Source organism: Artibeus jamaicensis, unplaced genomic scaffold, assembly GCF_021234435.1.
Source record: "Artibeus jamaicensis isolate MK-2021 breed Jamaican fruit bat unplaced genomic scaffold, CSHL_Jam_final contig_414, whole genome shotgun sequence".
Lineage (NCBI taxonomy): Eukaryota > Metazoa > Chordata > Mammalia > Chiroptera > Phyllostomidae > Artibeus > Artibeus jamaicensis.
In genome coordinates, this window is record NW_026521822.1 from 3,903,720 (window position 1) to 3,919,029 (window position 15,310).

The window sequence follows — 15,310 nt, forward strand, 5'->3', positions numbered from 1 at the left end:
AGCATTTAGTATGAGAAACTTGGAAGGCCCAAAGTGCTGACAATGCGCTAAGATTCAGCTGATGTTTGACGTCACCAGGACTCAACCTTGCTGTGGACACCAGCCCACAGTGTCCGCATCACTATGGATGAAATGAGACATTCACGCGGACTACTGAGTCCTGTGGAGGACAGGGGACAGCACGGCTTTTCTCTCAAGGGGAGCAGAAGCCGCAGCCCTTGCCGTGATGGCCTTCACTGGGTTCCTCAGCACAGTACATGATGGCCCTCATTTACTATCCCAGGTTGCTTTAGGTGGTTACCTTTTAGAGAAAACAAAGGAGCCTATGCTGCCAAGAGGGATATTTGCAAATGAAAAGGGCAAAAATGGTTGAACTGGTTACACTAGTCCTTGGAATGTTTAGCACGGATTTTAGGAAGTTACTTTGCAGTAAATGTTTGCCATTGGGGGGGGGCACTGAGGGCTGGGCCCACACCACACAGAATGGTCTCCTACACAACCTATTTGAGTTTCCAGCCCCTCTGAACCTTAATAATGAGCACATATCACTGAGGCCTCTGATCATGGAAACCTTTTTTCTGCTATGTTCTCTAGTTGTCACTTGAACTTACTGGTTACGTTTTAGCAGACAATAGTGAGACTGTCAAGTCAAACAGTAACTCTTTTAATGATTCCAGTGAGGTCTCTGCATTTACTTCATGTCAAGAGTCCAGGCTTGGCAGAGAAGACAGAAAAGGAATGACAACTAGGGGAGCAAGACATGTAATCAGAAAAAATTCTCCTTTTTGGAAGACCAGCGGTGTCTATAGGTGAGTGCTCTCCTCCTAAATACATATTAAAGTCATGAGTTAAATCTGTAAGCCTTAATTACTTCACTACAGTAGTCTACCCTTAACTGAGTGGACTACAGTCCAAGACTCAATGGATGCCTGAAACCTAATTACCAAACTTTACATATACTATACTTTTTTCCTCTACATACTTACCTATGATGGAGTCTAATTTCCAAATTAGGCACATTATGAGACTAACAACAACCAATAATAAAATAGAACAATTAAAATAATATACTGTGATACAACCTATGTGAATGGTTTTGGGGCCATTATAAGGGTTACTTGAACACAAGCAAGTGATACTGTGATACTGTGACAGTTGCTCTGATAACATAGTCAGCTAAGCAACTGGCCGCTGGGACCTCACACAGCATGGATGACCTGGACAAGGGGATGAGTCACATCCTTGGTGAAACAGTGGGAAGGTGCCAGATTTCATCATAGTAATTAGAACAGCACTCAGTTTAAAACTTATGAATTGTTTATTTCTGGAATTGCCTGTTTAACATTTTTAGATGAGGTTGAGTGCAAGTAACTAAAACTGTGAAAAGTGAAGAAAGTACAGGTAAGTGGGAGGACAGGGCGGGGGGGGCTACTGTACCTTTGTTGATTGTGCATCCAAGGATCCCAAGGAATCCCAAGGATTAGGAAGAAGTGCTGGAATTCTAGAAGAGGTCACGTATGAGAGATGTTAACGTGAGATAAAATTCAGAGAGACAGAGAAGATAACTGGCTTTGCAACCTGCAGCAATGGAATTTAAAAAAAGGCAGGAAAGTGAGCAGTAAAGGGCTGTGGTTGAAGGAGGCAAAACCAAAGTCTGGTTGCACAAAAGAAGTCAAAAGGGCAGTAGCAAGGATGAAGGCTGAAAAGGTATCCTGACACCAAACTGAAAAGTGACATCAGTGACCAACTGAGGAAATCAAACTGCATGATATAGACATGTAGACAGGTGAAAAATCAGAGCATGGGTGAATCGTCTGCCAGTATGTAATGTATGGAGTGGGCAAGAGTGTAAGATTCGGGGCCAGGAAAGGTTTGTTTCAATTGTCTAGGCGGGAGGCAATGTCATAAGTTAACCTTAGCAAGTAATTGCAATGGGAATGGAGAGGACAGTTTAGATGTGAGAGAAATTGTGATGTATAGTTCACAGCCCACAGTAACTGATCAGAAGCACAAACCATGAAGGGCGAGAATCAAAGATGATGGCAAAGCCGTGAGCCCTGATTCCAGGGAGAATGCTGCTCCCTTAACAGCATAAGTTATTCAGAGAAGGTCCATCTGGGGATCTGGTTGGGAGAGGTAAAGAAAGGTTATACTAAAAACATTTGAATCCTATGGACTGGGCAGAAGACCAAAGGATGGGTTGCAATAAACAGCCACAAATGTGGGATCAAAGCTCAGGAGAGACATCAGAGATGGAGAGTGAGGATAAACTCAAACAGACTTCAGTTTTACTGAACACAAAAAGATAAAGCTTCTGTAGGTGGATTGGGATCCCTGCTGTGGTACCTTCTTCCTTATTTGCTGAGTCAGCAGGCACATGGTGGCCCCTGAGCGACCTAAGTGGGCTGCCCTTGTGCCAAGCTATGTCCTAGAGGTCAGGCAAGAGAAGAGGCAGCCTTTACCCAGAGCTTTCTCAACCTCCATAGAATTATACTTTTCAAATCTTTTTAACAGTATTATTTACAAATCAGTAAACACAAAGATTATATTTTATGAAACAAAAATGTATACATTAGTAAAATACATTAACCGTGGCTAGGAAATGCTGGATTGTTCAGAGAAGTAGTGTAACCAAAGAAAACCACTGTCTCTAAGAGTCAAATTGCTTGTTTTTTCTAGATACACAAGACAATATTGATCTAAAACTGGCCTTGTCATTGTTACTAATAATAATAATGCAAACTCAACTCATCATGTAGAATGTTCCTGTAGTCTGCTATTATTGAGTTTACTTTTTAGTAACTTTGTTTATCTTTGCTGAGTACAAACTATTTACTTTTTTAGAAAGAGATTTTTAATTTTTTACTTTTTAAAACAATTTATTCCACACTACTTCTATACTGGACACTTCAAAAAACTAAGAGTTTCAACAGCCACATGCCCACATTAACAATAATTTTAACATTTTTACCTTGGGTAAGAGTACACTTTCACAATTAAGCATTTCATTTCACCAAAACAATTATACCACATACACTTCGATAATTTTCTCCTCTCCTGAATTTACTTGTATTTCAACTAAAAAGGTAAAATTAAGTAAAATAATCAAGTGTTTATGCTCTGGAATCAGACTTCCTGAGTTTGGATCCTGGGGCTCTGTAAGTGCTTCCTGCCATTGTCGTAACCAGTGATCATAAACTGCCTGGTTCCAAACAGCAGAGATGACCTTTGGTGTCTGTAGGGCCATGTTTCTTCTGAAAACTCTAGGGAAGAATCCTTTCTTGCCACTTTTATCCTCTGGTGCCCAGACATTTCTGGGCTTGTGGCAGCAGAACTGCAATCTCTACCTGTCTTCACATGGTTGTCTCCCATATGCCTGTGTGTGCATTCTGTCACTTAACATTGCATCTAGGGCCCACTAAAGTCCTCAATGTAATCACATCTGCAAAGGCCCTTTTCCAAGTAAGATTATTTATACAAGTACCAAGAGTTAGGACCTGGACGTATGGTTTGAAGGGCAAAATTCAGCCCCATCACCAGCTATGTGGCCTTAGGCAACTTACTTTATATCTTTTATTTTCGCACCTGTAAAAAAATGGGTATGGTAATAGCACTCAATAATTATATAAATAAATAATGTGTGCAAACTGCTTAGCATGATGATTGAAACATAAATATTGACTACTATTATTTGTTGGATAATGGAGAAAACACACACAAAAAACTAGATCAAGTTATGATACTGCTCTTTACCATGAACTATCGTTTACATTTCTGTAATATATGTTTTCTGTTTTAAGTTTTATACAAATTTCTTTCATTTCAGCTTGACTGAATCTTTGTGAAATGAGAGGAGATTTCAAGTATTATATTACACTGTTCTGCAACTGAATTAACTGAGATATGATGTGGCTAAGAAAATTTGCAGAAAATAGAAAACCTGGAACTTGTTCTGCCAGTATACCCAGGGAAGTTATTTTACATTTTTATGACAAGCCATTCTTCCATATACATCATTTTATCTAGATATAAGGGAGGGATTGTGATAGGGATCTTGATTTGAAATATACCTATAGCAGTTAGTATAGGAGAGAGATTAAAAAGCAAGAAGAATTAGAAAAAATATATTGATATTCATGAGGTGATTAAAGGCAGGCTTTATTTGAAATGTCCTTTTCTCCAAGTTTCATATTTAATACTTGAGAATGTTTGATACAAAATAGGTTACCAGGCAACTACTTCAGGCAAATCCCCTCAAATTTGTTACTCTACCCCCCTGGAATTGTGGTGGATTAGAACCCCAGGCAGATGTCCACAGGGAGCTGTTATTCACTTTATCCCCTTGCTAACCTTGCTCAGTGGCAATTAACAGAGGTTCCAGCCCAACCACTAACACTGCAGAGAACATGGGGTTAGAGCCAGGTAAGAAACAGACAATCAAAGAGCAGTAGGAAGAAACCTGGAATTTAATCATTTGCCAACTCTGATGAGGGCGAACTCGCTTTTTTTGTTCAAAAGGTTTTCCTTGCTGAGGAAAAAATACATCTATTGAAAGGAAAGCACATGAAGGAGGGATCCGCATATTTTCATCTAGATCACTCAACCTCTGATTCTAAAATTCCCCTGTGAGCTCTTGTCAGAAGGCAGAGTTGCTTCATAGAAAAGAAAGAACAGAAGAAAAAGGGTAAGGTGGGAGTGAGATGATTAGGTGGAGACACAGTGTCATAAATTATCCTCAAAATATGGAGTGTGAATAATTACATAAGGCAATAAAATATAAATAAATATGGGTACTACCACCTCCTTCAGAAATTGGACTCACAGTGTTTAATGTCATTTTAGTAATCCTGTGCTTTATTCTAAAATGCATTTCCAACTTGCTCTAGAAAGCTTCAAGGCACATGTACAATGAAATCATTCAGAAAAGTTCTTTTAACAATTGATAATAGCAGTAAAATGGAAACAGTTTGCATCTAACTCTAAACCACATTAAGATAGTTCTTTGTCCTTCTATGGCATTACCTTAAAGTAACTGAATTCTGGGTAAGAATTAATTAAACCCCACAACTGGAATGAGGGGGGAAATTCCAGAAAGTGCAATTAAATCCTGTTATAAAGCACCATTTTTATTCACAGATTGGATTACACCTGGGGCAGATTATGCCCAGGTGTCCATGAGAATGTAGAATGCATCTTTGACTCTATAACCCTGAACACTTAGAGCACAATGTTATCCTTTGTCTGGGAGAGCTGATTAAATGACTGACAAGGAACATTTTGCTTTTGTTTTCTTCATCTTACCCCATGCTGCCTCTCAGCTCCTAGTCCCAGATGACATCCATTTAACCCTACACTTAAAGCATTTATTACATCATTTGACATAATGATACCATAATTAATTTTCAAAACTCAACTGCTTCCCATTTCTCCAATCTGTATACAATGAACCAACTGAACTAAGTGTTGAAAGACTGGTCTTTCTTCCTGCCTTCAATACTAGATTTTATTTACTTAGGTTATGTTTCTGGAAGCTGTATTTTTTAAAAAGATGTACTTCCACTCTAACTGGAATGTGAAGTCTGCAGGGGATATGTCTTCCAGGAGTTAGACTGGGAGCCCAAACCAGGAAATAGCCAAGTATCCATCAGATGGTGATGTCAGTGCACTGAGTTACCCCTGTTCTCTATGGCATTTGAACAGAAACCTTTATGTGGCATACAGTCCATTTGGGCAACTCTGTGCCCTTTTTTTTTTAGTCAGCTCTGAGGCCTTAATGTCTCATTTCCTCTCTGCCAAGTTAGAGCTGACCCCCATCTTGTGGACAGTTCAACTTTGTTAATGTCATCTGTTGTGTGTAGAACATGTTTCTCAGAAGCGTACCCAGCAAAGACCTTTCTTACCCACCTAGGACAGACACAAAGTCTGAAAAGACATTACACCATGCACAAAAAAAACCCCCAGAGGTTACACATAGAACTTATTACGTTTTCAAACAAGCTCTGGCTGAGGCAACCAAAGTGAAGTTCAGATTTAGAGAAGCATTTTATGAAATTCAAGGGGGCTGGAAGTTTTAGAACATGTTTTAAATGTTAAAATTTAGAGGACTGAAAAGGCAGGTTCAGTGAGAAAAGGGTATGGCTAGGATCAGAAACAAATCTCAGAATGACACAGCACAAGAAGATAAGATGCTGTGAGCATAGAACAATTTGGAAATGACAAAAGTCCTAAACGATAGACTTTCCCACAGCCTCTCTAGAGAGTTGAAAGCAAATATATCCTTGAAAGAATAATTGCTTATCTGTTATGTTACATTTAATGATGACTCTTCTGACTCAAATGATAAAAACAACGAGTAGTATGTCCTCACTGCTAACCTCTGAAGAACAAGTCACTAATTATAATATCATTCATTTATCTTACAGGAACCACAGAAGTGACTTTGTGTCCATGAAAGTTTGTAAGAAAGGAGCTTGTAGTAGCTCCTTCCTGAGGGAGATCAATTCCTGAAGACTCCTATTCCTGGGGGTCAGGGGGTAGAAGGGCGCTAAATGATAATGAAAAAAATACAATAAGGATTAATTTTTCTTAAAAAAACAAAGCAGGTCAGAAAAGACCCACACTATAGCTCCCAAAGTTTAGACATCAGAGGGACACTGCATGCTATTACAAAGCTGACATTTGTATTCTGGGAATGAAACCTCCACTCCACCCTGGCATGGCTAACTCTGCAGTCAGAGCACATATCCATTTTTCAGGGTGAGCCTGCAGAATTCTCCAAATGCAGTGTCAACTCTTATCATTCATTATGTAAAGAAGCCTCTTCCATAAACCATATCACTAAGTGCTGAGTGGAACTGAGAATTTTTTCTCCTTTGACCTCTGTCTCCTTTGATCTCTGGCCCCCAGAAGACTCTGTTTTCAGTGTTCTGGTCTATTGACCTTACCTCTAACCTCATTATTATCAGTGGCCCAGGGAGCTCATGGGCTTCATGTGAGGGTTTTGCTTCAAATCTCCTTGCTTATACTCTAGGGTATAAAAATAATGCCTGCTGGTTTTCATCTACCAGCAAAGTATTTACTCTTGGCTCATCCTCACCAAACTAAAAGCAGCAGAGCAGATTCATAATAAACAGGTTAATTCGCTTTTCACGTACTGCTTCATTGATTCAATAAACACTACTTAGTCCTTACTCTGCACAGAATAGCATGCTAGGTTTATTGCAGCTGGGGAGGCACGCCAAGACTAGCCCTGTGATGATACCACCCAACTCCTTTGCTCTCCATTCTGGTTTGGGAGTTCATTGGTTCAAACATGTGTAGAAAATAGGAGAGCCCAGTGACCTCATGGCAAAAAGTAAAGGAGGAAGGGACTGAGAGAGGACTTTAGAGAAGTCAGTTATAAGCCACTTATATAATTTCCCAAACAATCTTCCTTTCTTAACTTTAGACAGAACTTACTCCAAAGATGGACTGCAAGCCAAAACACTGTAAGCCAAGACCTCACTGGGCATGCCCACTGCCCCCAACTGCACCTCTGTGGACACTTTGTCTATTCAGACATTGAATAGGCTGAAGCATTGAATAAATGGAGGAAGGAGGTAAAAATGCTAGTACTTTAGAGTAATAAATAAGCAAAACAGAGAAATTGAGAAGTAGAAAAGGAATATGTTCATTTGTTCTTGCCTTGGTTTTTTCAAAAAGAGGGAGGATGCCCTATCTTTTCATTTTCTAAGAAGGAGAATTAAAGCTAAGTGGATAGGTAATGTGCTTTCTAAGGATGGTACTAAATAAGAGAACCCAGATCTTCTCCTCCAAAGTTTGTGTGTGTGTGTGTGTGTGTGTGTGTGTGTGTGTGAATTCCTTATGATCACCTTGAGAAAAGGTTTTCTTTTCCTTCTAAACCCCTGAATAAGATAAGTTTCAGCTCTGATTTCTGCATAGAATCTGGTATTAAGTGAGAATGGCCACTGGTGTTTGCAGACCAGAAAGCAAAACTTCAAGGGTTTCCTTAAGAGAAGAGACACACACTTACCTATGTGAAAAACAAAAACCACCAAATGTCTGCCCCTCTCTCTCCAGTCTCTCTCACATACACAGCTGCCCAATACTGGCAATGTTAGTACATCTTCTGAGGAGACAGAAATGAATAAATCTAACAAGATCCATCTTTAAGGGAAAATAAGTGGTTATATAATATGTTTTACAAGTCAGAAAAATTCCTAGAAAGAAAAATAATTGATTGAGAATGCAAATAAATTGTTGCCACTCTCTGCCTTTTTTTCTTTGCACAGAAAGTATATTAAGATGACACCAAAAATGATGGCCTTGAGTGTTCACAGAAATCAGACCTAACAAGACAAACAGGTAAAACCAGCATTACTTTCCCCACTGTCTTCTTTCACTTCCTCCAGCAGCTGCCCCAGCTGGCAGATGCCCAGCTTTTTGTTGAGTCAGCCTGGCCTGTCTTTCACTTGAAGGCAGGCTTCTCAAAGGCAGAGCTGACAGACTTTTGAGATGCATTCCTATCTATTAACCTAACAGGCTGCACGAGGCTAGACTTCAGTATTTGTAACAGCACTTCCCCAGGGCCTTGACACACCAGCCAGGCTAGTATCACAGAAGAGAGCATATGGCAATTTATCAGCCATTCCTTGCATCTTTATGCACTCACTCGGGGAATGCTCCAGGCCTTCCATTGTAATCTAGAGGATGCTAACGTCAGCTCAGCACACGTTTGTGGTTGTGCTCGTGAAGTCAGCTTAGAAAAATGCATTTTCCATATTTCTTTTTTTCTTATTTCCTTGGCCCAAAAAGAATGTGATTAATCTCTTTAGAATAAAATGCTTATGGCACTTGGCACACTTTTCCCTTTCAATCAACAGCACACAAATAAAGTTTATTCTCTGGGTTCAGACTTTTAGCATACACTAAATAAATGACAAATACATAAAAGTGGCCAGGGTAAATGTTAAGAGGAATAAAACTTTTTTATTTCTCTTAGTGAATAGGAAGAAACACTTCAGAGTGGGTTAGTATGCCAATTGCTATCTGCCAGACCCTGTGAAATTGAAACCTCACCCCATCTTCTACTACCAGATTTCAGATTTTCATTCCCACAAAAACCTTTTATCCACACTGTTTAGAAGAGGGAAGAATAATATTAAGGTGCAATTTAAATCTCAGTGTTTTCCTGAAAGGATTGACGTATAGTAAACTTGTTTTCATAGAGGGGGACTTCAAACTTATTTTTACCCTAGATCCATGCAAGATAAAAAAAACAAACTAACTAATCCCCCGTGTCAATGGCCAGAAGTAAACGTTTGCCATTTATTAAAGAGACCATTACAAGAAAATGCCATTTTCCCTACTTGGTTGTTAACCAATAGAAACAAAGTCCACCACTTGACCCACTTGACCCCTAGGTACCTTGTTACTTTTAAGTGAAAAGATTCCTGGTAGTTTTTGGTGGTTTTTTAAAGGAAGGTGAACACATCCACTACCATTTCTCTGATAAAAATTGATGTTGAGCATCCCCCAATCTTCCTTGCCACTGTCTTTTTTTAAAATCTTGTCTCTATTTGAAATAAGAGAATGTTTGACTGCAATTGTAGGTATTTTTGGTTCACCTTCAGTTTCAACTCAGCCAGGGCCCTGGAATCCAGTTAACACATGGACATTGGGTTTTATGTTATTTCTTCTCTGTTTACCATCCTCTTCTTTAGGTTTGAAGGAGGAATTATTGTTCATCAAGCCTTCCTTGTGTCTTCTGCTGTTTGCTAGCCCCATCGAAAAGTATGATTTAAATTTTGTATGGATCTTTCTTTCTTTCTTTTTTGTTTTACCATGGGGAGCAGAGGGCTTTCTTATTCTTGTAAACCCTAGCTGGAAACACGGCCTTTCCCACATATAATTTTTATTTTTTTCATTTTTATTTTAATTGTTGTTTAAGTACAGTTTTCTGCCCTTTACCCCCATCCCAGCCCAGCCCCCCAGCCCTCCCCACCTTCCTCCTGTCTTCACCCCCCTTGTTATTGTTGATGTGTCCTTTATACTAGTTCCTTCAAACCCTTCCCCTCTTCCCATGAAATTCCATATATAGTTTCTAAATTAATTGATAATAATTTAAAATTATGAAAACCAAAGAAATATACATATGTCTAGCTTCTTTTGAAAGAAGGTTCTTTTGAATGCACTATACTTGTATTCCTACATACAGTGATTAGTCACAGTGAAGCAGAGGCTGCCCTTTTACTCAAGGTGGACACCCTTCACCCCAGGTCCCTCCACTCCCATCATCCAGTTGAAGTCGCATTACCTATTATTTCTAGTCTTTTGGATATTGACATGAGATCTTCTCATCAGAGCTGAAGGAAAGTCCTATAGCAGGGTTTTTAACCAATTTCTGATTCTTTTAAATCTATGGGTAATAAAAATTAGGTCAAAATTATCTTGAGTGACTGATAATCTTTTCTGGTTCAAGTCTTTGATCACATTTGACAGCTAATTTATCTCCCTGACAACTACAAGTGGGTATCTCTTAATCTGTAGTAGAATCTCCATGCCTGGAGAAGATGTAGAAACTCAGAGTCTAGAGAGGTACCCTTAAGTTTCCATGCTAAGAGCTGTTAACCCTGAAGTGTTGTCTGATAATGGACAGGTAACAATTAAGCCTATTTGACATTATCTTTGATCCTCTCTTCCAGCCAGGCATCAGTATTTCTCTTAGAATCTTCTCAAACTTAGTTTGAAAGTCACTATTTTGGAGCTTCTTGCCATACAATTCCTTATTCCTACGACTTCTAGTCAGTATTAATTTCAAGCCCAAAGTCCCAGACTATTTTTCTATATGTGTATTCTTCTCATCATCTGAACTTGGGATGTTCCCAACCTATGCTCAAATTTAGTACATTTAGATGAATTCTCAAAATAGTGGTAACCCTCATATTGGGAGGCCACCAGCAAAGAGCAATCAAGAAAAAAACATTTCAACTCATAATTAGGACCTAAATGATTCACTTTAATCAGCACCAAAATTTATTCCTGCAACTAAAGTATTATTTTGTATGACTATTCTTCAACCAATCATGAGCTTCATGGGGACAGAGACTTCATCTTATTCATCATGTGACCTCAGCACCTTGCCCACTGCCAGGCCTATAGTGGAAGTTGAATAAATACATGTTGAGTGAATAGATTGTGAGAAGCAGTCTTTTCTGAATTATGTGGAAGCAAGATCAGAAAAAGCCAAAGAACTCAAAAGCACTCACTATTGCTGATTTCTGAAAGTAATGGGTTAAAAGATTTCAACAGTATATGTGTATTGTAATGGACTCAGAATGTCCTAGAATGTATTAAGATTTAGGCCCTTGTGAATGTGGGGGGTTGGGAGTAGGGAAACTCTGCAGAAAGAACCTTGTCTTTCTTTATTAACTGTAAAATCTACAGCTGTCCCTAAAGTCACCCTATTTTGGTGAAACACACTACTATACAGGGTTTGCTTGGTGGGCATGTATAGGTCAGCCCATATTATGAGGGCAACAGAATAGTGGGGAGAGTGATGCTGAGTCAATGAGCCCATTAGTCCTTAGAAATTGCCCTAAGAGATGAAAATCTAGGTGGCTCACATAGCAGAAGCTGTGGGAAATGGACAAATGGGTGAGTTTAGTGTGTTTTTTAGCACTACCCATTCTCTCTCTTTTTTATGGTTTTGTTTTTTATAATTGTTTTTTAGTAATTTTTATATTTAAGTATAATTGACATATTAATTTGTGGTGTACAAGATAGTGATTCTATTTTTTTGCCACTACCAAATGATAACCACAGTAAGTTTAGTTACTCCGTTTAACTTTCTTGGTGATATTTTACAATGTGTAATTTTTGTTTGAATTTGAGCCACATTTAATCACAATGGCACATTGTTGCAGTGGCTTCTCTTCTCCCTACTCCAAAATTCAAAATACCTTGGCAAGTTAGGTACCTTCTTTACCAATGTTACCTGTAGACCATTTCACTAGAGACTCTAATATTTTTAAAGTGATAGTTGACAAATTACCTTAAAATAATTTTTCTTATCAAATTTCATGTAAACTTGATCTTATTTAACTATAAATCAGAAAAAAATGAGAAAAGAGATATTTAGGGAAAATTGTCTTTAAAATTCTCACATTAAATCATATCATAAATGGATAGAAAACTGAGCATACAAAAGAACTTAAGCAAGTTACTGGATATCTTGCTGCCTCAGTTGTATCATCTGTCAAAAAGTAAAATGAGACTCAATTACCAATTTGTCCTTTTAGGAGTAACACTAAAAAATGAAATTTCTTACCAGTCTAAAATACTTTTAAGTAAACTTTTGATTGAAGTTTAACATTTATAAATAAAATTGCATAACATTATTATCTTGCTTAAAGAATTATTAGAAAAAGGACTCAACCATTAAGTACCCCCTTGATGAAATCAAGCATTACCAGCACCCCAAGTCTTCCTCATGGCACATCTAATCATTGCCATCTTCCCCAAACACAAACATCATCCTTGCTTTTAACATCACAAGTGATTTTGCTTTCAAACATTATAAAAATGAAACTGTATCATATGTATTTTTATGTCTGTAAGCCATCTGTTGGTCTATAATTTGGTGGTAATGAAAATTCAGATTAATTAACATGGAAAGCCAAAGGCTTTGTGCCTATACTTCTGTGTCATTCAGAATTATTAAGGGAGGAAAGAGTGACTGTTTTGAGTGGAGATATATTTAATACAGAAAATTAGAAAGAATGCAAAGAGCTGAGGGAACAAAGGTCCACTGTAGGAGACCTGGAGGTACAGTGGTCACAGGAAAGCCATCATGGTAGCCTCGGCTGCCATCTAAAGGACCCCAGTAGCCAAGGGAAGCCATAAGTGATGATCTCATCTCCCTCTCCAAGGCTGTCACTAGAGAAAAATACCTTCTCCTCTTCCACCTCCCAAATCACACATAAGTCTCTTTCATCAGCAGATTCAACCTAGAATTCTACTGGAAAGAGATTCAGGAATATGCCATTCTGATTTCTCCCCTGTGATGCAGGAGAAAATACAGAAAGGCACAAGTATAATGCTAGCTAAAAACAGATCATTTGGCAGAAGCTTAGACACTTTCAAATTGGCTGATGGGGGAGAATTGACCTGTATATATATATCTAATTTGCTAGTTGCTCCTAAGTCTTCAGATCTATTTCCAACACAAATCTTATAGTACCCTCCTTAAGGATACTGGAAAGACTGTTTCTATTTTATTTTTTTAAGACAAGTGAGTTAGAGGGCTCTTTTCTATTATTTTGCAGACTGCACAAAGCAGCCTTTGAAGGAAAGCAGGCCTGTATATATTCACTGATGGGTCCTCCAAACTAGATCAATATGAAGCGCATCATACTGAATATGGCCACTTCTCACTGACCATGTCTTTCACAGGTTTAGACCATCTCTCAGGGAAGACATAGTTGAGAATAATTACTATTCACTATCCTTTGCTAACAGAAACTATTTTCTCCTCTCACCCAGGTTTCCAACCTTAGAGGCCACCCTGTCCTCAGGAGAATTACCAGAGAAGAAGGAGTTTTATTTATTTTTCTATGCATCTAAATATCCTGACAATCTAATTTCCAGAGGATCCTAGTCACCAGGCAACACAAGACATTTTCCAATTGTGAGGTCCTCAACCCACTGTTCTGTTTTCTTCTAGTTCAAAATGAAAATACAAAGGTCAAAACTGAAGAAATTAGATTTGAATCTTTATTACTACAGATACCTGGACCCACCCCCTTCTTATTGTTCATCAGAAATTCTGGGATAAGTGGTTCTAAAAGGATTAGAGCAATAAATCTCACCTAAGAATAAGATCAAAGTCAGTTTCCTGTTTCCCTCAGAAAAAAAAGAAAGTGGAAGGAGATAGTTTAGTTTTTTTCTGGTGACAGTTTATTTTATCCCAGACACTTTCTCCATTTGTAATTTAGTCTCATTTGTGTATTCAGAAGCAGTGCCAGTTCTGATGGGTTTCTTGGGTGGGGACTAACAAAGTTAAACAAAGATGTTCTGGTGCCTGAAGTCCTTAAGAGTCCAGCAGGACCTGATATGGTAAAATAAACTCAGGGAGGGCTGTCTGGACCCATTTTTTCAGGAGACAAAGTGAGCATAAATAAGCACAGAATCAATAGGCCTCCGGTGCCAAAGTCAGTGGCAACCTGGGGACATGGATTTACAGAGGAAAATAATTGCTATAGTACATTTGCTATGAGAAAATACAATATTAGATATTCTGGTTTTTAATATCAGGGTATCACAAGGAAAAGTGGTCCAGATTGGCACTGACTCAGTGCCAATATATAAACGCATTTTTATAACAAATGCTTCATTTACTGGAAATGTGGCTATCAGGTTGCAAAACATAAAAATAACTCTCAAATCTGAGGTCAAACCACAGGGTGTATAATTCCCTTTTACTAACTAAACAATTCAGTCCTAATTATTCAGATGCAGGGGTTAATTGTTTTCCCAGGTTGTACCTCAATGTCTATGATTTACAAAGTCTGCTATACACACCATCTCACCACCATGGTGTGTCTGTCCCATTACCCAGATGAGTTGAACTGGAAATAGTTTTATTTGCCAGTTTTAAGTATCTTTCTCTCCTCCAAGGGTAAAATTAGTTTCTGTGTGGCTTAACAGATATTATTGTCATTTGTCCCTTCCATGGATAGGACACCTCTAGAGAGGCCAAAAGACTAGAACTGTGTGACTCAATACATTAGGTGAGAGTGCCTCATCCTCTTTGTCTCTTAGCTTCTTTGTATTTATGTTCTAGATGTGTTGTCAAAGTTGTGATAATCCTCACCAACCAGTAAGAAATGATAAGAATGAGATTGTGTGGTTTTTGGGGCTTTTATTTTCCATGTGGTGGGAATATAAATGAGCACGACTTTTTGTTGGCATTATGTAATAAAATTTAAAATGTATATTCCATTTTTATATACAAAATTTTATATCTAATAAATAATTTATTCCAATGATACAGTGATGTAGTCAATGATATAGTTATATGCATCTTTACATATAAATATGTAAAGATTTATATGTAAAGATAAAAATATACATATTTATACATAAAGATATACAAAGATGTTTATCACAATGAGAAGCAACCTATATCTACCAACATGGACTAGTTAAAAATATATAGTATGCTCATGTAAGAGAATCTATACATCTACTATAAAGAATCCCAGAGCTTTATATTTGTTGATTTCAATAAAAGCTCCATGGTATAGTTTTT

At 38.1% G+C, this 15,310-nt stretch overlaps 1 long non-coding RNA gene across 1 annotated transcript; it reads left to right on the plus strand.

Moving 5' to 3' along the window:
* The first annotated feature begins 4,558 nt into the window (after positions 1-4,558).
* Positions 4,559-14,959, plus strand: LOC119048067 (uncharacterized). The gene is made up of 4 exons (XR_005082254.2): positions 4,559-4,684; positions 7,448-7,598; positions 8,292-8,364; positions 13,543-14,959. It is a non-coding gene; the product is annotated as an uncharacterized LOC119048067 (long non-coding RNA).
* The last annotated feature ends 351 nt before the right edge of the window (positions 14,960-15,310 follow it).